This window comes from Equus asinus, chromosome 12, assembly GCF_041296235.1.
Source record: "Equus asinus isolate D_3611 breed Donkey chromosome 12, EquAss-T2T_v2, whole genome shotgun sequence".
NCBI classification, from domain to species: domain Eukaryota; kingdom Metazoa; phylum Chordata; class Mammalia; order Perissodactyla; family Equidae; genus Equus; species Equus asinus.
Genome location: NC_091801.1, coordinates 72,285,767 through 72,306,913, shown reverse-complemented (window position 1 = coordinate 72,306,913; position 21,147 = coordinate 72,285,767). Strand labels below are relative to the sequence as shown.

Sequence of the window (21,147 nt, the reverse complement as noted above, 5' to 3'; positions counted from 1 at the left end):
CCTCTACTGCTACATACTGTAGTCTCACCACACATCAGATGTTTTACGTAAGTATTTTTAATCCTTGCCACACCTTTACAAGGTATGCATGATCAAGCTCATTTTACAGTTTTGGGAAACTGAGGCAGAGAGTGGTTTGCCATTGACCAGGATCTGAATCCACACCCTCAAAGCCCACCCCTTCACTTCTCCCCACAGTGATGGCCTGTGCGTGCAGCACGCAGCGTCGTCTCCCGGTTCTGCATCTTACCCTTTCCTTATGAGAGACCAGAGTAACAGCTTCATCCACACTTGACCGAACGGGCAAAACTGTGAAAACACAGGCAAGGCAGCTCTTCTTAAGGAAAGCTCCACGTATCCCCCATTTCCAGCTGCTACGAAGGAACAAAGAAACAAATAAATCTGCTCTTAATTGTGGGCCAGGCCCTACTGCAAGCCTCATCACACTTTTGGGTCACCCAAGCAGATGAGAAGTCCCTCACTGGTGACACAATAGGGCTGCAAGTCACTCAAAAGTGATAGCAGAGGGCCTTCAATACCAGGCCCTGATTGATCGAGGCGCTGGGAGAATGTGCTCTTTGCAGACCGTGACAAAACAGCCCCGGTCCATTCATCTTCCCTGACCGCAGCTTTTCTCCTCCCGCTGGGAGAAAATGGGCCTCTAATCCCCAGCACAGTACACCTGCCACATTGTGTTTCCATGGCTGTGGCTGCCCTGAGATTACTCTTTGAAGAGGAGATAAAAAATGTTTCAGCAGGAAGGATGGTTCCTCACATCTTTATTCTTGAGTGATACCTCTGACCCACAGGAAAAAGGGGAAATCGTGCTTTGATGCCAGAGAATTTTTTCTGGTAATTTAATCTCATCATTCCTCAAAAGCCACACTATTTTCATCTCTCCTGCCTGAAAAGACTTGATGTGGGTTTCTAGGGGTATGGCATCCAGCCAGTAGTACCACTTGGTCACCCAGATTGTGCCAGACACCGTACACAGTACATCCGGTACCTGACGGCCCTTGATCCTCACAGATACCTTCGAGCTAGGCAGGCACAGCCAATTTACAGATGAGGAAAAAGGGGGTTTACTTCTCAGTTCAGGAGGGTACTTGACTGAGTCTCGAAGGAAGAAAGTGATTTGTATAACTTCACCTAAACATCACAGTATCACACACATGGACAATGGCTTAGATCATCACTCTGGGTTTGAACTCCACTTGCCAGTTGTGTGACCATGGGCAAGTCACAGAAACTCATCTGCAGCAGCGATGGGAATGACGGTAATACCTTTATCCCAGGACCGAGCTGAAGATTCAATAAACTGATGTATGGGACAGTGGCTGATATATGGAAAACATCCAATCAAATTTTGGTGATTCTTAATGAAGAAGAAGAGATGGGACACAAAAAGCAGAAAGCTAAGCCGTGGAGATGAAATCTCCATCCTGCAGAAGGAGAGACATCAAGGAGCAGCTGAGTCGAGATTGGAATGGCATGGGGAGGAGTTTGGACTTGATCCAGCAGAGGAAAGATGGAGCCATCACGTGTTCTTGAGCAGAAGAGTGGCATGGCAAAAAGAGAGGTATTTGGAGACCTCCCTGGTCTCTGGGATGTGATGATAACTTTGGCATCACGTCAGTTGCCCAACTGCAGCCAACGTTTTTCTTCATTGTCTGATGCTTATAATTCTATAGTAATTTTTCTCAAAGTGTAGGCAGCCAACAGCTGAATCCCCTGGGAGCCAGAGAAAATTACATAGTCCTGGGCCCTGCCCAGATTTAGGAATTCAGAAACTCTGGAGGTAACGCCCAGGAATCCGCATGCTTCCAAATGCTCTGGATGATTCTTACTCACACTGAAGTTTGAAGGCCACTCACCTAAAACACGGGGCTTCAAACTTGGAGTAAAGAAGAATCTCATCTGAACAGCTTGTATTATCATAATCAGGGCACCCAGTTTCCGAGGGCTACTCATAGTGTAATAATAAACCAGCCCTCTTTTAAACTGTCAGACACCTAAAAATAAAGTGAGTAAGGCAATGTGAGTTCAAGCCTCAGAAAAGTGGCCAGAGAAGGAATTACAATTAGTAACTGACCCCCTAGTACAGAGCAGGACTTTTTTTAGGCCTGTAACTCATGCCAATTCAGCAGCCTAGGGCACATCCCAACTCAAGTGCCTCTCACACGGAGTCCTGGAAAGTGACCGTGACTCTAGGCGGCTCTGAGATTGGAGGCAGGGCTGCAGAGCGGGTGGAAGGAAGCGGAAGTGATTCGACTCAGGTCAACAGCATCAACTCAGCACCTACTGTGAGATGGACACAGCAGGTAACTCGATGGACACCCAGGTGACAAGGCTGAGACCTGCACTCAGGAAGTTGCAATCCAGCATAGTACATAATCCAAGAATATGACATTATAGCAAAAAATCAATGATTAGGGAAACAGAAAAAGAAGACAATGATTCTAACTCAGTTGGGCAGGGAAAGCTCTTCAGAGGAGGTTGACAAGTGAGCATGAATGGTATTGCAACAGGCAGAGAGAAGGGGTAAGCATATAGAGAGAGAGAAAATGACACATGCAAAGAAATACAGTTGAGGGACATAGGAAATGGAACACAATGGAAATTTCATACAATAGAAGAGTTGGTGTCTCTCCCAGAAGTAATGGGGCAAGAGCCTAGAAGGAGAGATTGGGAGCAATTCATGAATGCCTTGAATGCCAGGTAAGAAACAGGCCCATTATATTGTAGGCAACACGGAGAACTTTGTTAAAATAACCTTGATGAACAAGTGGAGAGGAATGTGCAGTGAGAAGGCATAAAAGCATTTATCAGTCTGTCTTACGGGTGGAAAATGTCTGTCCTTCCTTCTGGGCTGAGGTCCAGAAAGAAGGACTACATTCTTAGAACGTCTGTTTCTTCTTCTGAGCTTAGCACAGCACTGGGGAGATAGAAGGCGCTAAACAAATGTTTGTCAAATTGCTTTGGAGGCAGGCAGATCAGTCTGGAGCTACTACAATTGTCTAGGCAACAGAGATCACGAAAGCCTCGCCAGGGCAGTGTCAGTGGGCAAAAAGAGAAGGGATCAGGTAAAGAGGTAAGAGAGGAGAGAATCCACATTTTCCCTTTTCTGAGTTTACAGCTTTAAATGACTTTCCCACCTTAGCAAAGGATATTTGATAGATTGATTGCATACACTCTCCAATTTCTCTCCTCCCTGGATCTGTACCACTTGCAACGTGACGCTACATCTCCCATCAAAAGGTGAAGTCTATGTTCCTACTCCCTGGCTCTGGCCTAGCCTTAGACCTTGCTTTGGAAAACAGAATATGGAGGAACTGGGCCAGTTCTGGGCTCAGGCTTCAAGAGGCCTTGAGCAATGCTGCAGACTTTTGGAAACATACTACCACCATGAACAGAACCCAGACTGGCCTGTTGAAGTCGTTCCATGTGGTGCCATCCTATACAGACCATTCCCCAGCTGACCCACTAGCTGGCGTCTGATGCATGAGAATAGATAAGATCAGCCCAGACCAGCCTACATTACTGGGACCATCCAGCTGACCCATAGACTCAAGAAAAATAATAAATAGTTGGGATTTTTTTAGCATGTGTGGTAATGGTTTGTTAGGCAGCAATAGTTAACTGGTACAGAGGGGACTAAAATGTCCACAGGGACCCTCCGTATTAGAGTTTCTCATGGTCAAGGGAGCTGGACTCTCTCTAGTGATACATTTTAAGCTAGCTTATAAAAAGAAAAAGGAATTTTTGAGCATCTAGCTAAAAGGATTTGCTAAATAGCACAAGTTATTGTGTTCTTTCAACAAGCATGTTGAGCATTAACCACATGATCGTCAGGCACTCAGTACTTAATTAAGTACATGGGTACTTGGTCAGTGGTTATCAAGACAGGCCCCACCCTGGCAGAGCTTTTGGGCGTGGGCTCTTCACAATTTACAAAATGCTTTCATATCCACTAGTTCATTTGCTTCTCACAGCTCAGAAACTGAGGGTCAGGAGGTCAAACAATTTCTTTAAATTATGCAGCCACTTAGTAAGCTCGCATGCCCCACCAGACTGGGAGCTGACTGTGGGATGAGAAAACAGCTTATTATAGTCCCAACTCCTGGGACCAGACCAGTAGGTCCCATAATTAGATTTTAAAGGAATGAGTTCAAGGACTAGGATTCAAACCCACAGCTCTGACTCCAAGCATTCTGCTTGCTCTATAATATCAGCGATGTCTCCGACAGACTGCTCTGCATCCTTCCCATACAAATTGAAGACAGTTATCTAAATTAGGCAAAGGAAAGGAATTCATATTCCTCCTGTTTCCAGCTCCCAATTCTAGTGTTGAGTGCCGTGAGAGAATCTGTTCAATGTAGCTACAAAAATCAAGGGATTCAGGCATGGCAGGATCCAGGTGTTCAAATATTTCCTCTCTCTCCATGTCTTGGGTCTGCTTTCCTCTGTGTTAGCTTCCTTCTCAGGCAGATTTTCTTAGCATGGTGAGTAAAGTGACCCCTGGCAACCCCAGTCTTTCAAAATCTTTTCAGCTCAAGATCTGAGAGACACTGTTCTTCTGAGTGTCCGTTGTTAATTCCCTATATTGGACTCTTGCTTGGCTTATATCCCAGGCCAAATATATGCTCTGGACTAATCATTCTACCAGGATAATGGAATACTCTGTCCACTTTCCTGTTAAGGTGAACGAAAATATAAATGTCCACCAAGTAATCGATAAATATTTTTGGATGAACTAATGAGTGAATCTTGGCTCACAATGATTCAAATGTATCTCCACTGCTAAGGGACAAGCCAACATCTATTTTTTTCTGCATTCCATAAGCTGAGCGTCATCTAACCAATAACCCTTCCTGGGAAGCAAGCGACGGCCTGCAATTCTAGAGGCATCTGTACCCTGAGCATATAATTAAATCAGAGGCAAGTACAGCTGGTGAAAGCAGGAAGACATGCACAAACTCTTCAATCCAGGAATGTCTGGGGACCCTGTCATTACATACCCCACATGCTAATCTATCCCACGGCGACTCCATAATCTCTGGGGCTCCCACTGTTCTCCAGCTGAAAATGTGTGAGTCCTCTTCTAAACTATGGCTTTCCTCCTCTCTCCGTTCATTGCAAAACTTTTCAAATTGAAGATTTACAAGTCACTAGGTAAGGGGTTGATCCAGCTGAGATTCAAGGTAGAGTGTTAGCATGGAGAGAGGAAATAAGTTTTAAGTAAAAAAATTCTATTCCATATACTTACTGTGTGAAATTTGACAGGTTACTCAGAGAGGCCCAGTATTGACATCTGTACAGGGCCAGAGATAAAAATCTGCCTCGTATGGTCACTGTGAGGATTAAATTCATTAAGAACATAACAGGCCTGACATGGGGCCTAGAATGTGGCAAGTGTTTGACAAATGTCGGTTCTCCTCCCCATGATAGACATGAAATGCTCTGATTCTACTTGTTAAAGTTAAAACAAAACAAACGAAAAAACAAAAGGAAATATAACAGGAATGCCATTTAGAATTGGTCCTCTTAAAGCAAAAGCAAACTGTATGCCTAATTATCTCAATGACTCATTTCCCTGCTAGCTGCTGACATGCGATATTGAGCAAGACGCAGGTCCTAGGTCCCAGGAGCTCAAAGTCTGGTGGATATGACCGTGATCTATTGGGGGACAGTATAATTCAAAATGATCGTCTCATTTTAGCTGGTGAATATTGGCCTTAAACTCTTGCGTCGTTATTGAAATTCTGGGCAGTTATATCTCCTCTCCCCACATAAAATGTAAGCAAAGCTAGGGCAAATTTTTTATATTTCCTACATTGCCAAATAAGTGCAAATTAAAATAAATATTTGAAAGGAGAGGTGAAGATTGGAAAGGAAGTGTTCTTTCCATTTCTCCAACTGATTAACAGTTTTCCTCTGAGTAAATGCTTACATTAAGGATGGCCAAGTTCTGGCCTTCTCCTCGTAGCGCAACCTCAATGTCTCAGTGCCCGTTTAAGCAAACCATAGCACTCTTTCATACCTCAGTTTTTCCCATCTGTCAAATAGACATTGTAGCCCTTTCCCATCTTAATCTCACTTTGAATGCTCTTGACCTATTCAAGAGAAGAGATCAGATTCCATACGTCATTGTGTTCTCTGAATTTAGCAATTTCTGGCACGTAGTATATGGTCAATAAACGGCAACAATGTAAACAACAAACTTCTCTTCCTTCTCTTTAGCTGGTAGGTCGGATGGACTGTTCTGATATAGGTTGGGCTCAGCTCATCTTGACTGGATTCACGCATGCATCAGCGATCTGCTAGTGGGTCAGCTGGGGGCTGGCTGGTCTAAGAAGCCCTTGGTTCAGATAACTGTGTTTTGCTCCATGTGGCCTCTCAGAGACGATGGGGTCTCCTGGAAAACAAGGTTTAGCAGGGCAGCATTAAAGTTATTTAATGGCGCTAAGAGATATCCTGGGAAAGCTACTCCATCAGACAGGTCCACATGAGTACAAAGAGATAAGAAAATGGATCTTCTCATTTCACACGCTTTCATGTTCTGCTGGAGAAAATATACAACCGTTCTGGAGGGCAACTCGGTGATATTGTGTCCAAATGCAGCCTGGCTGCTCATTTGAGCTCAAAGTTGAAAGCTTGGGAAAAATCGGGCTAGGAACAGAACGACAGGAGAGAGAATGAAAAAGGAAGGTGGGGAGGAGATGGAGGGAATCAGCAGGGAAGGGAGAGGGCACCTGTGTCCTCATGGCCCTCTTCACCTCTGTTCTGCGCTCTCTCCCCACTTCCTGGAGACAGGTGAGAAGAAAATGTGGACAATTAAACCCTCATATGGGAACCCAGGTGGAGCAAACCACACAGCCCAGGCTGACTCGCCCATCCTCTCCAGTGCTTGCGGGTAAAGCGAGAATCCCGTGGTACAGCATCAACCCCCAGCAAGGAAAGCAGCTATTGAAACTTGCTGAGCACGGAACAGCGGGGACAGATCATACCGAAACCATTAAGTGGGCAGGTAACGCGATTTTCAAATGCAACTGGATGTCTTAGCTTCAATCTCTGAAATCTCTGCAGGGGAAAAAAAATTGCCTCCATTTTTTTCTCCTTATCTGTACCCATGTCGGGGCCGTTGGAGTTAGTAGCAAGCTCTCGACAGTCTGGAATATGTTCTCCATTGTATTCTTTCCGTGAAGAAAATTACAACGTGAAAAGGAAAGAGGGCAGAGAGGAACATTACATTCTAAGCAGTCAGGGAGATAATTGCAAAGTCTGACTAGCTCTCTCCTTGCTCCCCCTCCCTCTCCCTTCGTGGCTGCTCTGACTTTTCTTCACCTCTAGGATCTGGCAAACAGGGTGCTGCAGAAACTGCTGCTGCAGGTGGACCGGACGGCTTCTGCCGGGGCTTCCCCGTGACATGCCAGCTGTTTCTCATCTTCCTGGGTCGGCCCACATCCCACCCATTGCCGCCCACAAGGGAACATTCAGAGGTTTCGTTTAGGGAAAGAGGGGCTATTTTGCTTTCGTTCTTTTTCTCGGTGTTTTGAGTTATTGCTTTAATACCCTAACTGTCTGCTTGGTCATGATTTAGCTCAGGTGGGTTCCAGGAATTATTGAGTAACCACCTCTCTATTTTGGGCATTTCCAAGTACATGATGACGACCATTTATTGATTCTTTACTATGTGTCCAAAAACATGTCAAGCATCTATATCCCTGATATCACTTAATCTCCATAGCCATCCCAGAAAGTCAGTTGTATTTTTATTTCCATATTAATCATGAGGTGTTGGGTCTCCATGAGTTCAGGTCGCTTGTCCAAGTTCACGAGCTAATAAATGGCATAGCCAAGTTTGAAACTAGTTCTGTCTAAATTCTGATCACTATGCAGCAATATGCCCAGGTCTCCCCACAAAATTGATAGAAGGCAGACCCAGTCATCAACGTCCTTAAAGTCTTAAGGCAGAAGACAGAGACCTTAATGGGGTGGTTCTAGGGGTAGCAACATGATCCATTTCTGCCCAATGAGATGCGAACAGAAGAGGTTTCCGCCAGAGTGAAGGACTTGCCCAAGGTCACCCAGCTGTAGATGTAGGTTGGAGGAAGCAATCCACACAGTTCCTCCCAGCAAAGAGATTTAAGAAATTGTGACAGGTCACTTAGCGGATACTTGAAATAGTGCTTAAAATGATCCTCCTCCCTGCCCACCTGCGTACAGCTTGGAAAAAATGCAGGGGAAAAAAAAAGAAGAAGAACCTTGGTTTTCTCTTTTCTTTCTTTCTTTTTTTTTAAATTCTAAGCACTGGGTTTGTTGGGCCTGGATGTCCCCATTTCATGGATGAGGAAACAGAGGCTCAGAGACTTTGAGTGACCTGGGATCTGAGGCCAGGGGTCTTTCTTCTACACTAGTTTTTCGAAGTGTGGGCCCTGGACCAGCAGCATCAGCATCCCTTACCTGGGAACTACAAGAAATGCAAATTTTCAGGCTCCACCCCAGACCCACTGAATCAGAAACTCTGCTGTTGGGGCTCAGCATTCTGAATTTTAACAAGCTCTCCTGGTGATTCTGATGCAGCTAAGGATTGAGAACTATGGCTTGACAGTGGTTTGTAATTAATAGTTAATAGCAAAACCCAGTTGTGAATCCATACTTTCTAAATTTTTGCTGCTTTAAACCACAGATCATTCTGAAAGCAATCTTACTTTGACCTTGCAGAAATCCATTATGAAAGTAAGATTGCAGCAAACTTTTAGAAGTCTAATCAGCCATGCAACTTGTGATGCACTGGCATTTGGTACCTGGCACAAAACAGCAAGTTGCTACATTAAGTGCAAAGGTGTGAAAGGGAGAGGATGTCCCCAGTTCTCATCACTTCCTTCTTAAGCTCTGCCCAGCAGAGGATCAACTCAGTGGAGTCCTCCACAGCTGCCTTGTTCCAGATGTCCTCATCCAAGGGCCTCATTGTACTGATAAGAAACCACAGCAGCTTCCTCATTGGTGAAATGACTTATCCAAGGTCACCCAGCTGCAGAGTGATATTAGAAAGGCAATCCATGCCGTCCCTATCAGCACCGATATTTAATGAATCTGACTGCCAGGTGGCCTTAGCAGATGCTTAAAACAGTGTTTAAAATGATCACCCATCTTTCTCCCTGCAATGATTGTCACACAGCTTGGAAGAAAATGACACAAAAATCAAAGAAATGGAGTGGGGTTTTTTCTCCTATTTTTTTAAGCTTGCGGTTTGTTGTATTGTTTTCAAAATTTTCAAGATTTTTCAGTGGTAACATGATGAGGTGGTGTTATAAAAGTGCTTACATAATTCCTTCAGTTTGCATAGCAAACAAAAACTGAGCAATGTTTTCAGTGAACCCAAGACGGAAACATCTAGTTGCAGCCTCATCGTTCTCTGTCCTTCTGCATCTGAATTTACTGATAGGGTTGATCCCCCCTCCCTGGCTTCCCCTTCCTCTCCACACTGTGTTCAGATTTCTGCTCCATGTCACTGTGATTTCTCTCCAGTCATCGTCAGCAATCGTCAGCAGCAATCAACTCATCTGACCTGTCACTGGTCTCGGATCCTGCTCTCGCCTTCACTATAGTGCGCCTCCATCCTTTTTCACTATTCCTGTTCTAACTCCCCCGAGAATCTATATCCTCTGCCTGGTGATTCCAAGCATCGGTGATCTCCAAACCCTTTGGATTTCAGTCCCTGCCCTTCTGGGATGATCCATCTGAGTACACCAACATCGCAAATATATACCTTATCCTGCTCTGGCTTCTCTGCTGAGCCTCAGACTGGAATATTCACCTCTTTGCAGGACTCCTCTTATGAGCGTTTCAAAATCCACACAGCCCAAACTGAATTCCTCTTCTCTACCACTCCAAAAGCTGCTTGCTCCGTGTTCTAACACTAGATACACCACACCACCAACTATCCAGTTACTGCAGCCGGGAACTAGGGAGTCCTTGTTAATCCTACTGATTCTCACAAGCATCACCTCCATAACATACACACACCAAGAAAAACATACACACAAACCACATGCATGCTCTTTCTTACACACGTGTGCCCACACTCGTGCACACAAGCATACCCGTGTGACTCATACCCCATATGCAGTCAAAAGCCAAATCTGGTCAGTTTTGCCTCTGGATCTTCCCCTCCTCTCCAACCCTGCTACCATTGTTCTTGAGCTGAGACCCTCATTACTGCTCACCTGACTGTTTCCTGGCTGTTCTCCCTTCTTCCTTTAAAGCCAAGCACCACATTGCAGGCAGAGGAGTTTCTTTAAAATGCGAATCAACCATGGTTCCCCCACTTTGTGCATTTCCACATCTCCTATTGACTGTAGAATAAAGTTCAAGTCCTTAAGCAAGGCCAACGAAATCCAGCTTGACTTGACTCTGCAATTCCTTCATCAGTTTCCACAAGAAGCCCTCCACCAATGAGTACCTTGATATCCTCAAATACTTTACTGAAGATCCAGGCATAACTTATATCAATAGAAAACTAGTAATTAAAAAAAAAAAGCTTTAGTGGAAACGTGATCTATGAAATAGAGATTTAGAATGCATCATTTAGTAATACTAAAGTACCCTACCCCTCCAATGCTATAGCATTTAACTGAATGACGTCCATAAGAGAGGGTATGCAACTTTAAGAAAGAGTTAAGAAATTCTTCATGCACTGACGTAGATGCATGATAATTTATTTAACCAGCCTCTTATTGATAGAAATCAAGGCAGTTGCCAATCTTTCCAATCTATGTTGTTAGATTATCAGTCTGTCTGCCTTAGGGAGAAGGGACTAGAACAAGGGTGAGAGCAAAGCTGGAAAGACCAGTTACAGAGCAATAGACAGGCCAAAAAGACCAGCTAGTGGCCATGGAGATGGAGAAGAAAGAGATTTAGGGACCTAGAGGTCCTGGCCTTAAAGAATTTAGCATTGTGGGGAGAGGCTTAATAAACTAATGATTTCAATGCATTCATTCACTTAACACACATGTTTTGTCCACCTATTACATCCTTGGGGGCTCTGCGAAGCCCTGCAGATAGAGTGTGGAATAAACATGTGGCAAGTCTCGGCCCTCATAGAGTTTTCAGGTTAAAGAAGGAAAGATGGGTATTTCAAGAGGAGCTGACCCAGGCTGGGAGTAGGATAGGGATGGGGGGGCTTGTCCATAAGAGGTGTGCTAAACAGTGGGGAAACCACTGGATCAGTGGGTCTCCAAGTGTGGTCCTGACCACCAGCATCAGCAACAGCACCTAGGAACTTGTTAGAAGTGCACATTCTCAGACCCTACCCCACACCTCTTGAATGAGAAACTCTGGGGGCAAGTGGAGCCCAGCAATCTGGGTTTTAACAAGTCCTTGGGGCCATCCTTATACAGCTACAGCTTGGGAGCCACTGCCTAGAAACCCAAAAGATGCAGGAGCAAATTTTCCTCGCTGGTGCTAGTCTAGAAAGGCTTAAAACAGGAAGTGACCTGTGAGCCCAATCTTCAAAGGAGAGTGAGAATTCCCAAGAAGGACAAGCAGAGCTGGCAGGAACATCCCAGAAATTCCAGGTGTTTGAGCTTCTGAGCCAGTTTATGGTACCTCCACCTTCATACTTTCTTAATGGATTTAGAACTAAATCAGGAGAAGTGACTTATGCACAAAGTTAGTCATTGCATTTTTGCACACAATTTAAATGCCCATCAGCAGAGAACTTCTTGAATAAATTCTGTCATATATATAAATGAGTACTATCTCTTCATTTAGAAGGAGAGAGGTCCATATCTACTCAAGTGTAGATGAGCTTCAGAATATGGGGCTAAGTACAAAAATCAAGGTGCAAAACAATATGTGTATTACGCTACTTTGTGCGGGGCGGGGGGAAATGTAGAATACATATGCTTAGAATACTGCAGAGATACAAGAAATTGTCCAGGAAATTGGCTTTGCCATAGAGAATATAGGGTGGAGGACAGGAGCAGCACATTTTCATCGGAGACCACTTCATAGCTTTTTAATTGTGTTCTATGTGCGTAGATTACCAATTCGAAGAAATAGATGACGTTATCTTTCTTCATACATGAACAAGTAGTAGGGAGATGGGAGGGCATCTGTTCTGAGTGCCTTCTGGCCCTCAGGAAAATTCGTCCCCCTGCCTCACCTCTCTAACTCTTCTTGGGGAATTTCACAGGGTGGGGGATGTGACAGGGAGGGGTGTTCAGTGTTATAATTACCACTTTCAGTACCTATTTTGTTCTAACAGGATGTGCTGCATGGGTCAAAACCCTGGACCAAAGTAATAGCAAACTTGCAGTTTGCGGTACGCTGAGTTCCTGGTATTTGGGAAATGGCCACTGCAGCAACGGCAGGCTGGGGTGAGACAGGGCAGGGGTGCAAGAGTTGGGGGGAGGGCCCAAACAACCACTGTGGTGAGAAGGCGGCCCGTGGGGTCTCCATTCAGAAAAAAGAACAATTGGTGGTTTCAGGCAGCTGAGGGAAATAAGACAAAACCTATCAGGGGAAATACTGACTTGCCTCTATCCAAAAAAGGGAAAAAAGAGGTGCAAAAGAAGTCACTTAGTACAAAATGCTGCTACCTTTAGCAGCTTTTAGCACCCTCAAAAGAGATTATCTCACCATCATTTGTCTGCCTCACCTCTCTGGAAGGAGAGGGAACTCACCTTTAAGGAGTGCCAAGTATCCACTAGATTCATTTCATTACCCGTTTTTGTTATCACATCTAGTCCTCTCCAAAACCCTTCCAGGAAGACACCCCGCTTTGCAGGTGTGGAAACTGAAGCTTAGAGGAGTAATGAGACTTGCTCAAAGTTGCACTAATGGAGCCAGAACTAGAACTCAGTTCTTTCCAACTCCAAAATCTCTCCTACACTGATTTTATCTTCCAGTGAAGTAAGGAAAGGCTCCTTTTCGGGTTCTGAAATCAGTCAATCACTGAGCCAGCCACGTGAGCCCAGCCTCAGACCCCTGGATTTGAAAACTGCAATTGAAAGCAGCAGAAAGTACTGGGATATTTGCAAGAAGACAAAAGAATTCACCCAGGAAATCCTGTTTAAGACGGAGAGAGGATTCCCAGGATTGGTCTGCTTGGGTAACCACGGTTTGTATTTGCTTCTGTGAAAATAGTGGTTTATCAAGTGCGTGTCCTTGATGGAAATCTCACACCCATGCATCACAAGAGTGTTCTGTTTGCATGTTGCCCAATAGCTAGGCCCACACAAGCCTCCAACTCCATGAGCACGGTCAAGATAAAAGCTTATTGGAAAGGAATATGACCTTCTCTGAGGTTAAAAAGAAAACTTGCAGATGGCTTCAAACTGAAAGGCACCTTGACCCAAATAAAATAAGACATCTCTGAGATGTATCGTTGAGCCATACAGCAAGATTCATTGAGGACCTACTAGATGCCAAGGATACCCAGATGACTCAGAGATAGTTCCGGTCTTGACAGCCTTTGACAATTTCCACCTAACGCAAATATAACGCTGAGGGATAAACTCTAAAAGAGAGGCCTCAACAAATGCCAGAGAGCACAGAAGGGCAGGTAGTTAATCCTTCCTAGGACTGGGGTGGTGGAGCAGAGGTTGGAGAATTGTGGATGCTTTTAGAGGAGTGGCCTTTGCAATAAGCCTGGTAGGATGTGGAGAAGGACATTCCAGGTAGAGGAAGGGCATCAGCAAATTTTTGAAAGCTTGAAAATTTATTTTGTGTGCAAGGGTGTTTTTCCTCAAGTTAGAACCTGTCTCCAGTTCCTGTCTCTGCTATCGACTTGCTGTGTGATTCTGGACATCTCACATTACCCCTCTGGTTTGAAGTCTCAAGTATAGTTCGTGTAGACTATAGAAGGAGAGAGAGACAGAGACAGAGATCTGTCTCAGTTTGAGGTCAGAGGGGATACAGAATTGCATGTCACAGAGGATCCTGACTGGGTTTGTCACAATCTCTAAGCATCTCTGCGTGAAAACACACATTTGATTCAAAGATCACAGAGGAAGGTTTCAAAGGTTAACTAGTGGCTCTCATTCACATTGCTTCATGTCTCAGGTATCTGGTCAAGTTATCAAGAAAAGAGGAAGTAAAAATAAAAAGGGCTAGACAGCCAAGAGCAGGTGATTGCTGGTGGTTGCGGAGAGCCGCAAGATGGAGTTCTCCCTTAGCCTCTTGCTGTGCCTCTGTCTGGACCACTTGCACCTTCGCTCTTTGACTGGCCAGACCCAGCTGCAACATCAACCATTTCTACGTTCCTTCCCTGACCCACCAACACAGGTCAGGCATTCTTCTTCTATGCTTCCCAGCACTCTGCTTCCTTCACTATAACCTTTATCATACTGAATTGTAATTGTCTGTTTCCCTTTTAACATCCCTTGTTAGACTGCGTGTCTTATTAGGACAGCCATCATGTCTCTCCTTTACACCCTGAGCCTGTTCCATAACATGGAAAAAGTAACCGTTGCAAATGAATAAGTGAACAAACGGATGAGTAAATGAGAGAATGGAAGATGGAAGATAATAAACAAACTGCAATTATCACAGCCAAGAAGACTAGTTCCTCAGAGCGTGAATGACATACTCTCCGGGATTCCAGGCACCATTTTGGCTGAATGTGAGGGAAGAGCAAGGGGGTGCCAGCCAAATAAGTACTGTATTACAACTGTCATTGAGACCATATTTTATCCCCCATTGCTGGAATTCTGAAAATCTTGGTGGGTATTTTGGCCATTTTTCTGTGAGGATCAAAAAGCATAATCTACTCCTATCTTCAAGAGTTAGCTTCAGATAGCTGAGCTAAATGAGTTTTAGAAGACACGAAACGAATCTGTTAAGAAAAGAAAACATGAGCCATTATTTGATATAGGAGATGGCAGGCTGGAATCAAGTGGAAGATCTGAGATGCTGAGATGGATTTCAACTGAGCCACAGGAATAAGTGGGAAAGTGAAGGCAGATGATGGTGATGAGGAAGAAGTTGATGACAATGATGAAGATGGTGGTGATAATGGTCAACATTTTGAGCATTCTACATTCATTATCTTATTTACTCTTCACAACAACCTTATGAGGGGGTTACCATTCTTATCCTATTCTATAGATGAGGAAAATAAAACTAGAAAGGTTCAATAATTTACTCAGGATCATACAGCTCATAAGTGGCAGAATCAGGACTTAAACTCAAGTCTGGCTCCAAAGCCCATTCAGCTAACCATAGTTGTTCTGCCATCCAGTTTCTCTTATGGGTCAATATCCTCTTACTTAGAATCTTGATTTCTTCATGCGAATATGCCCTCTATCCTGAATAACAGAGCCGTTACTGAGAAGAAATAAACTTTACATCAAACTTAGTTCCCTGGAAGTAGGTCAAAACACGCTTGACTATTCTACTAACTCAATACTGATTTCATCTGCATGTTCCAAAATGAAAGTCTGCTATAGTATAGCAAACAGCGTCCAGAACCTGATTTCAGAAGATAGAAGGTAAATTCAAGTGTGCTAGGATTAATCCAGATTTCGAATATTGCATGTCATTAATCCTCATGAACCACTAAATTTCGTATAGATCCCATCAGTTCTGCATGCTGCTTCTCTTTATCCAAAGGTAGCCCTGAAATCCTTTCTCAAGCTTTCTCAAGTCTTTGCTTGGGAAAGAATAATTGTATTAGGTGCCGGATCCATTCCAGGAAATTTAATCACTATGGTCTTAACTAATTGCCAGCTCTTAAAAGACAGGAAATATGACCATTAATTCCCATTTACCTAAAAGTCAGGGGATGGAATGGTCTCATTAATTTAATAGTCTGGCGAATTAAAAAAGACTACAGCTAACAAAAGATGGATTTCTAGATTTCCAAAATGTAGGCTATGATAAAATACAACACATTTAACCTCATATAAAATAAGAATGCCTTACAGCTTATAGATTACTCTGAAGTGTATTAGCAAATATGAGGGAAATAATAGCATTATCTACATTCTAGACAGAAAATCTCAGAAAGATTTAATTATGCATCCCAAGCCACATAGAAAATAAGGAGCAGAACTAGAATTTGAGCTATGTCTCCTAACTCTTCACTCAGTGAGCATCCTGTCACCTGTCCTGCCTCACAGTTTTGGTCACTCTTCCTTTCCAGCCAAGGCAAGTATTGCCAACACAGATGGACAAACAGAATTCACAGACAGTGAGCAAACCATACAGAAGTGCAGCCTGGAATCTGTCTTAGTAAAAAGGAAATGTGGAATTTATTATGGAATATGGCTTGTTTATAAGCCCCTTGAGTGTAAGGGTCATGTCCTGTTAACCTTTTTATGCCTAAGACTCAGCACAGAGCAAATGTTTATTGAATTCAACAACGAGAATGTTACTATTCTGTTCGTGTGGCAAAGTGTTTGGGGGCGAGTCCTGAGCTATGAGCCAACTCTCTTCCAATTCATTACTCTCTCAAGTCAAATCAAATCAAGAGCTCAGATTTGGACTGGAAATATTCCTGAGCAGGATCCCTTGCGAACTTCCACCCAGAACAATGTCATCAGGTGCTGTCAGGAGATGTCACCTCAAGAGCAATAAAAGAAACACTGAGTGACATTAGGCTGATGAAATCAGAGCTTTGCCTACATCAGCCAGTGGATACAGAGTCAAAGACTGGCTTCCAGCCACAGCTTGCATTGACATGCAGGACATGGTACATGTATCTAAAAGAACCAGAGGCTCAGACTAAAAGAGTTGTCCCCTGTCTTTTATAGATGCCCTCACTCCTGGAGGCCAGACAGAGCTCCCATGGCCACATTTCCAGAGATGACCTATCTTTCTTTGTTGACCACTGACCACTGCTCACACGGGGGTCTGTGTGGTACTCACAGGCCGGATCAGTCAATAAGGATGGGAATGAATGGCCAAAGGCTTGGGTTTCAGACTGTTGTAGTTTAAAAATCTTGATTTTTCTAGCTGTGTGACTTTGGGCAAGTTGATTAACCTCCCTGAGCCTTAAATTTTTCTTCTGTGAAATGAATGGGCACAAAGATTAAACGAGATAATGTATGTAAAACATCTAACATATAGTAATGGGGTTGAATCTCATGTGACATGTAAATGTTACATATAGCTAAAATTACCATTGAAAATCCCTTAAGTTGCCCAGAAAGGACACTATACATGTTCTTTTATATATAATCTGCCACAGTAATATATACATATAAATATACGATGGATACAGTAATTAGTGTTTGTGCAGAAATATAATTTTATAATATTGTACTTACATATAAAAGAGCATGTAGTTGAATTTGCATGAGTTAAATAGGCGTATGAGAAAACTCCACTCTAAATAGAAGTTGAGCATTTATGATGTTACTGTCATGGGGGTAGTAGACGCAAAGAAGCATAAAATGATTAATAATAGTGGATTAAGCCTATTCCCTAATCAGGGCTGTCTTCTAAGCACTGTTTCATGTTTCTTCATTTAATCTTCAAAACAACCCTACAGTGTAGTTCCTATTATTATCCTCATTTTACAGATAAGGAAGCTAAAGAACCAAGAAGCAACATACAGTCTGACCCACAAAGAGGAATGCAATACGGTTCTATAGATGAACTGAAACTGAAATAAATATTTGTAAGATGACAGCCTGGAAAGATAAACACGAATGACAGAGGAGTGATACAGATGACAATTCGTGAAGTCAGGATTTCCGAGCTGGAAGAATCCTGAGTGTACCTAGTCTTGTAAGGGAAGAATTCACTGTGGGGTTAAAAGTTCAAGAAAGACTCTTCTAAAGTTGAAACCTGGGGCCGGCCCGGTGGCGCAGCGGTTAAGTGCCCATGTTCCGCTTCTTGGAGGCCCGGGATTCACCCCTTTGGATCCCCGGTAGGGACATGGCACCGCTTGGCAAAAAGCCATGCTGTGGTAGGCGTCCCACGTATATAGTAGAGGAAGATGGGCACGGACGTTAGCTCAGGGCCAGTCTTCCTCAGTAAAAAGAGGAGGATTGGCAGATGTTAGCTCAGGGCTAATCTTCCTCAAAAAAATAAATAAAAATAAAAAAATAAAGTTGAAACCTAAGCTATGCCTTAAAGGGTGGGTTTTCCTACTCAGATGGTGAGGAAATGGAATCAAGTGCACGTATGTTGGTAATGGGGTGCAAAAATGTGGAAATAGGTGTATGACATTTTGTTTAGCGGCCATATAGAAAAGCCTCTTTCTAGCTACAGTGGGAAAGGATGGGGAGACGTGAAAAATAGGCCAAGGTCGTATTGTGTCGGTCTCTGGGGTAACACTCCAAGGAATTTGGCTGTGGACCTTTGGGAGCCACTGAAGACTCCGGAACTGTGAAGCAAGAAGATAAAATAGGGTATTCGGGGAAGATCCATCCCACGCCCAGCACCATATGTCTGGGCCATCAAACCAGCTGGACTGCCCCTCCATGAGAAGCAGCTAAAAACAGTTCTGTGGTGGTCATGTTTACTCAGCAAGCAAATAGCTAAGCAAATATGTCTTCTTTCAGGATGAATCTGGACTTTCCAAACCCTTGGGGGACAACTTCATACACAACCCACAGGGCCTCCGCTGAATGTCCCTTACAGCCTGATGGCAAAGCCATTCCTGGCACTCGATGGTGATGCTTTCTTTTCAATGCTCCTGGTAAATTAAATCTCCTGGAAGGCACCTTCCCTGAACCTTTTCCCCCTCCGCTTAATTCTTTCCATTTTCACTGCTTCCACCAAACTGAATTTATATGCGTCGTTGGCAAATTGTTGACAATGACGTAAACACTTGCTACAGAGAAGTCCCAACTTCTGATGCCTAGTAGTAGTAGTAAAATAAAATGTTTGCTCCCCATTGTCTTCTTAGTATACTCATCCCACTTTTAAAAAGATCCACTGATTTAGGCAAGCCTGTTCTACAAAGCTAGGAACACAAAAATGTGAGCGAACGGAGCCCTGGTTTATGTTAGAGAACTTGAAGGAAACTCAGCGTTGAAGTAGCTCTTGTGTGGTATGGTAACACCTAGTGGCAAAGTGTGATGTTATAACTCAGCCCTGTTAAACATGGTGAATACAGTCAATCCTCATTGCTCGTGGATTCCATATTTGTGTATTTTCTTACCTGCTGAAATTTATTTGTAACCGCAAAATCAATAGCCACAGCTCTTTCAGGGTCCTTCATAACACTTGTGCAGAGCACCAAAATTTTGCCTTACCCATTGTGTGCATCCCCAGCTATAGTCCAACAAAGTGATGCTCTCCCTTCTTGTTTCAGCTATCTTATTGTAAACAGGTGTCCTTTTCCTGATCTATTTAGCACCACATTTTTCTCGCTTTTGTGCTTTTTGTTGGTTCGCTGTTTAAAATGGCCCCCGATGGTAGTGCTGAAGTGCTGTCCAGTGTCCCAAAGCACAAGAAGGCTGTGATGTGCCTGACAGAGAAAATACACGTTAGATAAGCTTTGTTCAAATGTGAGTTATAGTGCTCTAGGCTGTGAGTTCAATGTTAACGAATCAACACTGTATGTTAAATAAGGTGTCTTTAAGTAGAAACACATAGAAAGCAAGCTTATGTACTGATCAGTTGATGAAAATGTTGTGACCAGAGGGTCGCAGGAACCTGATTTTATATTTCGCTTAGGAGCAAGAGTTCAATATTCACTAATTCAGTGTTCATGGCAACTTTATACAACATATTTACTGTGAATAATGAGAATCAAGTGTACCTGGAAAGGGGATGGTGCCGGGTGTAGAAGATTGGTGACAGGAGAGACCACCGGGATAAAGAGGATCCATAAGAAAAGCTTCAAAGGAATTTCAAGACTGGAATAAATTCTAATGGACAATGGAGCGGAAAAACAATGGTACCACAAAAAGAAGACAGCAGAGACTACAGAACAATGCTGAGTTCCGATAGCAAAGCAACATTCTTAAAATATGCTACAAACTTTACCACTTTTGTAAAATTTTGAACTCAATTAATCACTGATTTTGTTCTTCATGAACAGATACTGCTGTTTCTTGAGAGTCTATCTGGAAAGAAATTTTCTTTATAGTTAACTTTATTTTGGAAAACAAAGAATCACATTACTTTTTTCCCCAGGAGAAAAGATAATATCAAATATAACCCTGGCTGATTACGCTAGTTTCCTCATTGCCCCATGGATAGAAGGAGCTGATTCCTGGCATGTCATTCATGTTCTTTTTTGTGCTTCAAATGCTCCCTCCTCCCACTGAGAACCCACCCCACACTTTAGAACCCAACATAATTCCTTTCTAGAGCATTCATTGTGTATTTTATATACTAGGAGAATGATTAAGAGGACATACATTGGAATCAGACAGATATGGCTTTGGATTCCAACTCAGCCACCTGCCAGATCTCTGTGTTTGAGGAATTATTGAACCTCTCACACTTTAGTTTCCTGATCTCTAAAATGAGTATTAAGTAAGGAAATATATGCAGCACATTTCCTGACACGAAGCAGGTGCTCAGTAAACTGCAGCTGCTTCACCCATGACTTATTATTGGTTTTTCTGTGTCTCCAGAAGTCTATCCCACGCTGTCTCATTTGGGCTCTGTGCCTTAATTAACCCATTGACACGAAGTTTGTCTCTGAAATAAGACTCTAAGATCTTTGACAGCAGGAGTCACGCTTGTGTTCATGACTATCTCAGAGCCAACTTCCGCTCTCCTCTGATTCCGACTTCTAATCATTTGCAAGTTTCTCACTTTCCTTCTCAGCATCTCCACTGCCACTTCTCTGTCAAGGACCTCCTGGAAACTCATCAAGACTCTTGCACAAATTTCCCAGAGATCCCTCTTTTTCGGTCTCTTCCTTCTCTGACCTATTATAATATTAATAAATACTCTTTCTTAAGCTCTTACTACTTACCAGGGACTAAGAAAAGCACAAGACATACTCTTTCTCTAACCTCCATAACCACTCTAACAGTATTTCTCATTATTCTGTTTTGTAGACGAGGAAACTGAGCAAAGCTGAGAGAAGTTGTTATATGCCTGAAGCTACCCAGTAAATTACCAGGTTAGGGTTCAAATCCAAATCTATGTCTGTTACAATGCCTTTTCCAATATGCCCTGCTCCATCCCAGTATATTTTAAAGTCTAATACCAATGAATTTTGCTAAG

The 21,147-nt window shown here is 43.3% G+C and overlaps 1 long non-coding RNA gene across 7 annotated transcripts in view; it reads right to left on the bottom strand.

Moving 5' to 3' along the window:
• The window catches only part of LOC106824820 (uncharacterized), a 454,906-nt gene that overhangs the window by 3,060 nt on the left and 430,699 nt on the right, over positions 1 to 21,147 (bottom strand). For all 7 annotated transcript variants that reach the window (XR_011493359.1, XR_011493365.1, XR_011493361.1 and 4 more), the window contains 2 exons: positions 5,019 to 19,429; positions 251 to 374 (listed from right to left, as the gene is read on the bottom strand). This is a non-coding gene — a long non-coding RNA (uncharacterized lncRNA). The remainder of the gene's footprint in view (positions 1 to 250; positions 375 to 5,018; positions 19,430 to 21,147) is intronic.